This window comes from Myotis yumanensis, unplaced genomic scaffold (assembly GCF_028538775.1).
Source record: "Myotis yumanensis isolate MYYU_CA2020_CCGP unplaced genomic scaffold, mMyoYum1.0.hap1 SCAF_2, whole genome shotgun sequence".
Taxonomy (NCBI): domain Eukaryota; kingdom Metazoa; phylum Chordata; class Mammalia; order Chiroptera; family Vespertilionidae; genus Myotis; species Myotis yumanensis.
This window is the reverse complement of record NW_027223753.1, coordinates 112,606,923-112,618,409: the sequence shown is the minus strand read 5'-3', so window position 1 is coordinate 112,618,409 and position 11,487 is coordinate 112,606,923. Positions and strand designations below refer to the sequence as shown.

At 48.6% G+C, this 11,487-nt stretch overlaps 1 long non-coding RNA gene across 4 annotated transcripts in view; it reads left to right on the top strand.

The window, feature by feature from the left end:
• Window positions 1-5,206: 5,206 nt before the first annotated feature.
• LOC139003739 (uncharacterized) overlaps window positions 5,207-11,487 on the top strand; it is a 32,795-nt gene continuing 26,514 nt past the window's right edge. For 3 of the 4 annotated variants that reach the window (XR_011470297.1, XR_011470298.1, XR_011470295.1), the window contains exons 1-3: window positions 5,207-5,325; window positions 6,697-6,808; window positions 8,632-8,732. This is a non-coding gene — a long non-coding RNA (uncharacterized lncRNA). The remainder of the gene's footprint in view (window positions 5,326-6,696; window positions 6,809-8,631; window positions 8,733-11,487) is intronic. The other variant, XR_011470296.1, reaches the window with a different exon arrangement.

The following is an 11,487-nucleotide window of genomic DNA, read 5'->3' as shown; positions in this document are numbered from 1 at the left end:
AAAAAGGTAATATGGTAATTAGACCAGACAGCTGAACGACCTTCTGCACATCTGAACATCCTTCCCAACAAAGACAGGGTGGCGGCGGCTGAGGTAGGGCCAGCTGCTATGGTGGCATTGGGTGGCTGAGGCACCCAGGGCTGCGAGTGGGACCCTCCAGCCTTGGTGAGCCCACAGCCCCACCCCTGCACCAGCCACTAACCCTATGCATGGTTCTTGGGTCCCACAGTGCAGCCCCCACCTTTGCTGACCCCGCCGACCCAGCGCCACCATACACCCCAGCCTGGAGTTGTTCATGCACACACACGGGACCATGCACCCACCGGGCAGAGGGCAGCCTGTTCTGCTCCCGTGGCAGCTCTCCCGACATCCAGGTGGAGAGCTGAGGAGGACTCAGCGCTGGCGATAATAATAGCTCCTGTTTATCAACCACTCACACTGTGCCAGTTTCTGTGTTGAACCCTTTGTGTGCGTTCATCCTCGCATCAGTCCTGTGAAGTCTCCATGATTGTTATTCTTATTTTTCAGAGGCAGCATTTGAGATTCAGAAAGGTCAAGTGACTTGCAGTCAGAAGGTGGTGAAGTCAAAAGGGAACCAGAATTTCTTGATACCCACTTGCTGCTGAACATAGAGCTGTGACACCCACTGAGGTCTCGCTGATGTCAATAAATTGCTTCCCAGTAGAAATAAAATAGTGGTAAAGAAGAAGGGGAGAGTGTGGATGAGAAGTGTGAAGGAAGCACCGGTGGGGCACAGTATTTACTGCAGACTCCCTAGATAGTGGGACAGCCAGATCAGTGCCCCAGAGGCCATCGAGGATCATGAGGGGGACAGTTACCACCCAGAAACCCTATCATAGAACATTGTTTAAGGCAGAGATTTTAATTTATTGTAGCTGCTAACTATTGCACAGCTGACTGGAGATGCCCCCAAGTAATTAAAACTAAGGGTGTTAAAATAAAAATTTATTATTTCATCCCTGTTAATGACCTTTGAAGAACTTTCACTCGGGTGAAAAAGAACCCTCTACATGATAGCCCCTACACATGCGCATTCGAGTCTGGATGCAGCTCCACTTCATCCACCCAGTGAACTGCACCACCATCTACTGGTTTGCTTCAGCCAGAAACCTTAAGATCATCTTTGACTACACTTTTGCTTGACTTTAGGTGAATATAAATGTTTTCACTTTTTATTATGGAAAATTTAAAAATATAGGTGAAAGGAGAAAGAACAGTGTAATGAACCCTACTCATATACCCATCACTCAGTTTCAACAATTATCAACACCTGGCCAAGAGTTTATTATTATTTGACAAATATATATGATATATGAATCATATACCAAGTTCCAATCTAGGCCCTATGGATCCAAAGATGTATCAGATTTGACTGTAACCCAACCTGGAGGATATAACATCTGGCCTTGGTCCTTGATAGGTGAATAAGAGTTACCCAGAAAAAGAAAGTTGTCCTTATTCATTCATTCTCTTTCAACAAATAATTATTATGTGTGAGTCACTGTCCTTGGTGCTAAGAACACATAAAGAAACAAGATTGCGTTTCTACCTTCTTGAAATTTGAATAATGGGAAAGAGACATTAAACGTGATTAGAAATGTGATGAGTATCTTTATTTTAAAAAATATTTTTATTGTTGATAGCATTACAGATATCTACAATTTCCCCCTCTTACTTCCCTCCCCCTAGGTCTTCACTACTCTATTGCCCATGTCCATGGGCTATGATATCCTATATAATAAAAGGGTAATATGCAAATAGACCGAACAGCGGAATGACTGGTCACTATGATGCACACTGACCACTAGGGGGCCGACGCTCAATGCAGGAGCTGTCCCCAACCTCTCGGTCCCTCCCCTCCATCCACCACCCCTGGCCAGCAAGCTCTGATTACCTGATGGTGACTGGGGAACCGGGAACTGGGGGTGGGTGGCCATGGTGGGTGGGGCCAGCTGCCAGCAGCCAGGGAAGCAACTTGGTCCTTGATAGGTGATCTCAGGTCAGGCCTAGGGACCATACTCGAATTTTGTGCACAGGGCCTCTAGTATATATATAAAAGAAAATTTATATATATAAAATTTTTTCTCTTCTTTAATTTTTCTATCTATGTATTCGTTAACTATTGGAAAAGGAGAATAGAGAGTAGATAAGCCTGAGTTGGTGATTGGAATTAGTTAAGCTATTAGTAGAAGAAGATAACAAGTGAGGAGAGGAAACACAGAAGCAAAAAGAAAAAGAAAAAGAAACAAACAAACAAAAAAACCCCAAACTAATCAACAATCAAACAAACAACAACAAGACAGAAAGAAAAAGGCAAAACAAAACAAAAAACAAAAAAAGGAAGAGAAAAGAAAAATAAAAAGATTTGGATAGTGAAGAAAGAGAAGAGAAAAGTGTGTATGGACTTGGAGCAGGAGAGCAGAAATTAGATATATAAGTAGGATCAAGTTTTTAACAGGGAGTAAAAAGAAAGGATAGGGAAAAACTAAAGCAGAAACAGGGTAAGAGAAACAGGACAAAAAAGGGGAAAAGTGAGGAAGAGAGTGTTGGCATAAAGGAAAAATTGAGATAGAGTAAAATAATGCTAAAGAAAAAATAAAAATAGAATGTAGAACACTAATCCCAAAATAAAATAAAGAAAAATAAAACTTTAAAAAAGGTAAAATAATAGTAGTAATAATAATAATTAAACATGAAAATATAATAATAAAAAAGGTAAAATCAAGTGAGAAAAAAAATTTAGTTTCTTAAGTAAAAGTTAAAAAATAAAAATGTGAAGTAGTGAAGGTCAATAACTTCCTCTACTGTTCTGTTTGGTACATCTGTTTCCTGTCAGGTAGTCAGGACAGTATTGAAGTTCCCTGCGATCCACTGCTCCTCGGTGTCATAAGCCACAACCTTGTTTTCAAGCAGGTGGGATCTCTGTTTCTCAGCCTGCTTTTAGTTGTATTTACACAAGAGTCAATTTGTGATTCAACCCTTGGGTGGCAGTGTTTCTGTATTAATATCTGGTGCTAAAAGGCCTCTCTACCCAGTGTTTAGATTGCTTTCCCTGCAGCACTTAATACTGGGTTGGGGAGACAGACTGCCCCAGAGCTGGTTTTCTGTTAGTCTCTCCCCACTCTGATCCCCAGGTTCCACAAAAACAACTTTCCCCTGCAGTCTCTGTGAGTGTTTTTAATTTGAAGATCCTACGTACTGGGCTTAGTAATCAAAAGCAAGGATTTAAAAAGAAAAAAAAAAGCCAGAGTAAGTGCGAAGACTCACGTCTTTTTCCCCTGGCACTGCGAGCATCACTGCGCAGCCAGTATACTGGTAGAAGTTCAGGCTGCCTTTCTGGGCCCAGCCCAGCTGTGGGTTGATTTCTAGAGTCCTCTTCTGCCAGAAGCCCTGTGGACTCCCTTCCACATTTTTGGGTTACTGACCCCTCCGGCTTCGGATTTTGTGGGGCGCAGTCTTCCTCTGAGACTCTAGATCCCACTGCACACATTTCTCCCTGCAGCCTGGACCCCAGACCTCACCTTTCTCTAGGCCAGTGGTCAGCAAACTGCGGCTCGCAAGCCACATGCGGCTCTTTGCCCCCTTGAGTGTGGCCACGAAGTTTCAATCGCACTGTATGTGCATGCCCGCACGTGGTATTTTGTGGAAGAGCCACACTCAAGGGGCTGCAGTTTGCAGACCACTGCTCTAGGTGATATCTGACCTTTCTGTCTGCCGATTGCCTCACCAGCTGTGTTTAATTTGTCAGTTCCAGGTGGGTGTTATTCGATTCAGCTGTTCCTTCTATCTGCTCTGTGAGAAGGTGCAGGGCTCGTCAGTGTATTTGGTGCCACTCTGTCTCCCCCCTTGACAGACTATCCAGGAGCCTGCGGTCTTGGAGGCTGGAGTCCTGGTGGTTGTGGGTTTGCAATTGAGGCAGCTGGTCCCTGGGTGTTGTGGTTGTAGGGTCCTGGGAGATATCCAAGGTCTTCTCAATTGAAGGTAAGGCTGGGCTTCCAATCACAGCCACTCTCCCTTTCAAGATGGCATGGTCTCTGTGGCAGAGCCAGCCACTCCAGGAGAGATTTCAACAGCAGTAGAGGCTGCCCATACCAGGGGAGCCAGGTCCGGCAGTTCCCAGCAGTCCCTTGGAATATAGCTGTCCCTCACTCACAAATACAGACACTCCCCACATATCCATGCACTCTCCTTTTGTTCTCTCACTCACACACTATCTTGCAGCCTGCCATCCCATCAGCTGCCATCTTGGATCTCCTTTCTTTTTTTTTTTTTTAAACCCTGATGATGCTAGAAATCTGCCCCTGCATCCTGGCTTCTTCCACACAGACAGGATGAAATCACTAAATAGAAATATTTGGGATGGTGGGCTCACAATGCAATATGCAGATGATGTACCATAGAATTGTACACTTGAAACCTACATAATTTTATTGACCAATGTCACCCCAACAAATTTAATTCAAAAAAAGAAGTAACTGTGAAATAAAAGACATAGGATTGATCAACCAGGGGGACAGAGGGTGGTTGTATTGATATAGGTGCTTTGAAAGATTATATAGCTTATAAGCTTTCATTATAATATTTTAATTGATAGTTTTCACAAATTCAGGTTACTATGAATTAATGAACAGTATAAATGATGACATTTTAAAAATAACAACATTTTAGTGATTTCATTCTATACAGGAACCATAAGTGGCCTAAGAAAGCTTCCCTTCAGATGCTGTTAGGAGACTCAGTGAGGCCACTCACTGAGTGAGCCTAGCTGAGAGTGCACAGGCTCACCCTCCAAGAGCCAGCTATCTGGATTTGGATCCAGATGTCCCATTTGTTGTTTAAGGGGCCCTGGAATATGAGGATTTTTTTTAAGCCTTACTTTACTCTGAAGCAAAATGGACTAATCATAGTTTCTATATCCGAGGGTTGTGTCAAAACAGGCAAACCCAGACTTAGACAAGAAGAAACTTGATTCAAAAGGACAGTTTCCACAGGAGAATATGCAATCTCAGGCACCTGCAGGTGCCTCAGACACAAACAGAAAAGGGTTTCCTTTTACAGGGAGGGGTGGGCAGATCTCAGTGGCATTGGGCAGCTGGGCAGGAAGGTGCACAATGGCCGGGATCTGGCAGGAAATGCCTCACTGTGGTCAGCCCACTTCCTGGACAAGCTGAAGAAGGGACACTTCAGTGCTATCTCAGGCTGGGGCCAAGCAGGGGGCCTGTGGGAAGGGTAGAAGCCTCACCAAGATCAAGAAAGCAGAGGGCAAGAAATGGGCAATTGTGAACGCATGGTCAGTTCTGAGAAGTAAGTGAAATGATCCTTGTTATTATAACTCACCAAGTTTTCTGCTTATTAACTAAGAATGCTGGGTTGGTTTGTTGTTGCTGTTTTTTTTTATTATAAGAGCTTGAGCTTGATTGTAAAGAACCGGAGACTAGCTGTTTCTTTCTTTGGAGCAGAATAGTTCAGTGGCATGGCCACAACAATGGTAACATACCATGCAGTGAGCATCTGCCATGTCCGGGCATGGCCCAGAGGCCCCCAGGGGCTGGGCGATGGAGCCATGGAAAGGGCAGGGCTTGGGAAGTTGTGTATTTAGAGAAGTCATCTAGAGTCACTCCTGAGATTCTATGTCTTCTTAATGCAGGTGATGACATTCCTGAAACCAGGAGTTCAGGAGAAGCATGTGTGGAGGGATTGGGAATCTTACTTAGAAATGTTGCTTTGAGGGGCCAAGGAGACATTCCAAAGCAGACATTTAGTGGGCAGGGCAGTGGTCTGGGCTGGATATAAAGATACTAGAGGCCTAGTGCATGAAATTTATGCATGGGGGGTCAGGGGGTCCCTCAGCCCTGCCTGCATCCTCTCGCAATCCAGTACCTTTTGGGGGATGTCTGACTGCCAGTTTAGGCCCAATCCTGCTGCGGATCAGGCCTAAACTGGTAGTTGGACATCCCTCTTGCAATCCGGGACCACTGGCTCCTAACTGCTCGCCTGCCTGCCTGATCACCCCTAACTGCCTCTGCCTGCCTGCCTCATTGCCCCAACCACTCGCCTGCCTGCATGATCGCCCTTAACTGCTCCCTGGGGGGAGGGGGGAAGGCCAGCCTGGGCAAGCGGCCATGGTGTTCTGCACTTTACAACCAGAAATGTTTTATTAGGCAGTCTCCAAAAACTTGAACTGGAAAACCTAAACGTAGAGTGCTCAGATTTCAGGCATCAGGTGCTATTAGCAGGATTTCTATCCCAATTAAACTCTAATTCTGAGGTCTCAACAGTGTGGACAAACTGCCCTTCACTATCTCCAAAGTTTCTTATTCGTCACTACCCCATTTTCTTCTGCTTCAAACCAAGGTAACAAACAAAACCTTTAATTCTGATCTTCCTCGTGCAAACCTCAATTGAAATAATTTCCAGCCAGAAGTCACATCCAAATACTGAAAGACTGAGGACTATAGGGCTTACTATGCACATGCATAATAACAGGCTCACATTCTAGTTATAGGCGCCCAGGCGTTCTCCACAATTCCACAACCCTCTGGTCGCATACTTCTGGTTTTTCTAGCTCCTCCTTAAGTGGTGTTTCCTTCAGTCACATTGGAACATTCAGGCCCTGTAGTTGGAGAGGATTTTTCTGTTCTTTGACGTTGATACCTGTTTACTATTTGGAATCAGTGAAGTTTCGGGTGTACTGCTGTTGCCATGAACATGTCGGTCCCAAGTGCACTCATGAAACAACCGCCCATTCAGTCCACGGCTGGTGCCATCCTGGTTTGCAATGAGAAAGGTAATTTTCCAATCAGATTTTACTCTTCCTTCCCCAGCACACTCCAAACCTACTCCAGGCCAACCACCTTAACCCCGCAGACACTTAAAACCTTCTCCCCTATTTCTTCGACTTTCCCCCATCAAACTCACACCCTATCGCATTGCCTAGGGGCACCCCTAACCACTCCCTGAGGGGTGGGGCCAGCCTGGGTGAGAGGCTGTGGTGTTCTGGTCTCTGATCGTTCTAGTCATTTCACCATTTCGATCACTGGCCTTTTATTATATAGGACTAGAGGCCCGGTGCACAAAAATTTGTGCACTCGGGGGCAGGGGGGTCCCCCAGCCCGGCCTGTGCCCTCTCGCAGTCTGGGACCCCTCAGGAGATAACGACCTGCTGGCTTAGGCCTGCTCCCGGGTGGCAGAGGGCACGCCCAATCCCAAGGTGCAGCCCCTGGTTGGGCTCAGAGCAGGGCCGATTGGGGAGTTGGGGCACCGCCCCCTGTCATGCACAGAGCAGGGTGGATCGGGAGGTTGCGATGCCACCCTCAGTCATACTCAGGGTAGGGCCGATTGGGGGGTTGGGGCACCTCCCCCTGTCACACTCAAGGCAGGGTCGATGGGGAGGTTGCGGCGCCACCCCCTGTCACTCACAGAGCAGGGCCCATCAGGGGGTTGAGGAGCTCCCCCCTGTCACTCACAGAGTAGGGCCAATAGGGGAGTTGGGGCACCGCCCCCTGTCACACACAGAGCAGGGCAGATCAGGGGGTTGGGGCGCTGCACCCTGTCACACTCAGGGCAGGGCCAATGGGGAGGTTATGGCTCTACCCTGTCACACACAGAGCAAGGCCCGTGGAGGGGAGTTGGGGCGCCACCCTCTATCACCCACAGAGCAGGGCCGATCAGGGGGTTGGCGCGCCGCCACCATCACACTCAGGGCAGGGCCGATGGATAGGTTATGGCTCTACCCTGTCACACACAGAGCAGGACCCGTGGGTGGGGGGGGGGGGGTTGGAGTGCCACACCCTGTCAAACACAGAGCCCCAGGGAGATCAGGGGATTGGGGAGCTCCCCCCTATCAGGCACAGAGCAGGGCTGATCAGGGGGTTGGGGCGCCTTCCCCTGTCACGAACAGAGCAGGGCGGATAGAGAGGTTGTGGCCCCTCCCCCTGTCACTCACAGAGCTGCAGGGCTGATCAGGGGGTTTGGGCGCTGCCCCCTGCGACGCTGATCCCGGTGCCGGGAGCCTCGCTGCTCCGCTGATCCCGGTGCTGGGAGGCATATTACCCTTTTACTATATAGGATAGAGATCTGGTGCATGGGTGGGGGCTGGCTGGTTTGCCCTGAAGGGTGTCCTGGATCAGGGTGAGGGTCCCCACTGGGGTGCCTGGCCAGTCCGGGTGAGGGGCTGAGGGCCGTTTTCAGGCTGGCGGGTGACTGAAGCTCCCAACTGCTCCTTTTTTTCTTTTTTTTTTTCTATTCTGGGCCAGCTTTAGTTCTGAGGCCTCGCTGCTGAAAGCAGGATTCTGGCCTTTACCTTCTGTATTTGATACAATGTTGCGGTCTGGCTGGCTGAAGCCCGGCTGAATGAAAGCCGGTTTCTGGGGTTTTGTTTAGCTTCTATATTTGCAACATAGTTGCTTAGAGTTGCAGCTGAGAGGCCGGCAAGTCAGGCAGGGAACGTTGGAGTCCGCCATCACTGGAGCAAGCAAGCCTCCCTGTTCGCTTCAGTGCATGGCTGCCTGCCGCCATCTTGGCTGACAGTTAATTTGCATAAAGATATGCTGATTAGCCAATGGGAAGGGTAGCAGAGTGACACCAATTTGCATGTTTCTCTTTTATTAGTGTAGATGGGAGACGTGAACACAGTCATGAAAACCATAGCAGGAAGATCATTTCAGGAGCAGATACCTTCCTTCAAGTGCAGTCTGTCCCTGCGCTGATGGGTAAGTATCTGCTCATGCACTTCTGTGTGCATTTGCTCAGCAACTACTAAGTTCGTTCTACATGCAAAGCACTGCTGGTTTCCAGGAGGAAAAATGAATGGTTCTCCTCAAGCAGCACATGACCCAGCCCAGCAATTCACAGTTATGGAGGTTTGCCCCTGGGGACACGTGCAATGTCTGGAGATATATTGATATCGCAACTGAGGAGGAGAGGCTGGGACTAGCACTGGGAAGTAGAGGCCAAGGATGCTGCGAAACATCCTGACGGGCATGAGACAGCCTTCCCACCCTTGACAGAGAATGATCTGGTCCCAAGTGTGAGGATGAGAACCCCTGACCTACACTAAGAAACAGTACATGCACTCACAAAACTAAAACCCCATTGCCTTCGGCAAACTGCATGTGGTGGCTTTGTAACTTGTCAACTTGGCTAAGCCAAACTCCAGTCCCCCAAGTCCCCTTTGGGGTGCAGCCTGAGAGTGGCTCTATGAGCTGTGGAGGCCGAGGGAAGCAGCAGCACCTCTGGCTCAGACAAGTGCTGCCCACATGCCACCTCCCTCAAGATGTCGGGCAGCAGGTGGGCTTACAGCCCTCACCTGCCCCAGCTCTACCAGCTTCTCTAACTGCTAGGCCAGGGAGAGGTTGTGCAGCTCTGTGGCAAAGGGTTTCAGCTTCTTCAGGAGCCCTGCACCTCTGAAACCACAGGCAATAAGAACTGACGTGGGTGTCAGTTCATTCTCATGGGCTTCAGCTCATGCTTGTCACAGCTTGCTCTTGCTCTCACACTTAACATGCACTTCCCTGGCTGATGCCCACCCTGTAGACATACAGCTCCAGCATCAGACAAGAAGATACATCTTTTAGAGAATGTTCAACTCATTCTTGCAATTACTAAGGGCAAGTCTTGATATTTATGTGTATACTAGAGGCCCAGTGCACGAATTAGTGCATGGGTGGGGTCCCTCACCTGGCCAGTGATCAAGGCCTATAAGGGGCTGGCCAGCCAGGGGAGGACCCTAGAAGGTTGGCTGGCTGGCCCCCCCGGATCAGGGTCTATTGGGGGGCTGCTGGCCAGCAGGAGGGAGGGACTGCAGGAGGCTGGCCAGCTGGGGGCAGGACAAGAGTCTGTGGGAGGTTGGTCTGGTCCATAGGAGGTTGGCTGGGTGGGGGGGAGGGGTTGCGGGAGGTTGGCTGACAGGGAAGGGACCACAGGAGGTTGACTGGCCGGGAGGAAGGGCCGTGGGAAGTTGGCTGTGGGAGCACACTGACCACCAGGGGTTAGCTCCTGTGTTGAGCTTCTGTCCCCTGGTGGTCAGTGTGCATCATAGTGACTGGTTGACTGGTCATTCTGGTCATTTTGGTTGTTCTGGTCATTCGGCTGTGACAATCGCTTGGGCTTTTATATATATAGTCTAGTGTCCTGGTGCACGGATTCGTGCACATTGAAAGGAAATTAATAAGAAGGTGGCCGGCAAGACAGGTCTGGGTGAGACTGGCCAGACACACCCTAGAGTCAACCTTCCATGGTCCCTCCCTGGCTGCCGCAACTGGGGCAGCACCGGGGCTTGAAGGGCATATGGGGAGTGAGCAGCGACCCTCTGGCAGGTGGGATCCTTGGCTTGGTCTGCAGGGATTGGGCCGAAACTGGCTCTCCAACATCCCTGGAAGGGTCCCAGAGGGTGAGAGTTGTTGTCACTAGGCAGCACCTGCGTTGAGTGTCTGCACCCTGGTGGTCAGTGCACATCATACCTAATGGCCAGTAGGATGGTCGCTTAGCCTTTTATATATATAGATTTGATCTCTGATTTAAACCTTAGTGATATGTTGTGTTTAGATCAGGGTCAGCTTATTATCATTTCTAACACAGAACAAGAGAATTTTTTAAAAAATATGTTTTATTGGTTTTTTATAGAGAGGAAGGGAAAGAGATAGAGAGTTAGAAAGATCGATAAGAGAGAAACATCAACCAGCTGCCTCCTGCACACCCCCGACTAGGGATGTGCCCGCAACCAAGGTACATGCCCTTGACCGGAATTGAACCTGGGACCCTTCAGTCCACAGGCTGATGCTCTATCCACCGAGCCAAACCGGCTAGGGCAGAACAAGAGAATTTTATAGTACGGCAGATTATTTTTTCTCCTTGGAGTACAATCAGTGGTCCTTTCCCATAAATTGTTCTAAACCCTGGACTTATTTTGTTCTTGTTTCTCCTCTTTGTCCTCTTCTACCTCTGTCACTTCTTCCCTCTTCTTACTTTTGTCCCATCTCACCTTTTGGATGAATACACTCCATGGATTACAATATGTGCAGGTGTGTGCCAAGACAGTTACCCAGGGTTTGTGTGTACTTCACGTGTGTTTTGCCTGAGGCCAACACAAAGTCCTCAGTCATATCCTGCTACCACCTGGGTCTTAGTCCATTAAAGAAGTATGGTGTCATAATTGGGATGATCCCATTTGGTTGGGATGGTCCACCTAACCATTGGTGTTCAGGTTTGTTTGGGGGTTTTGGTCCCCCACTGGAGATCTCCAGAGTCCTAGTGTCTTCCTTGAGCTGTTAAGAGCAGATCTGTCCTCATTCCTGGGCAGACACCTACCAGGTGGGCCTTTGGCCTTGTTCTCATGGACTCAGTAGGACTGAGGCAGAGGGAAAGTTCCACAAACGGCCCAGGTTAACTCCCAGTGCCATGTGCTCAGAGTCAGGAACCACATGCAGTTGTAGGAAACACAGTTTAAACTTCTATACTCATGGGCCT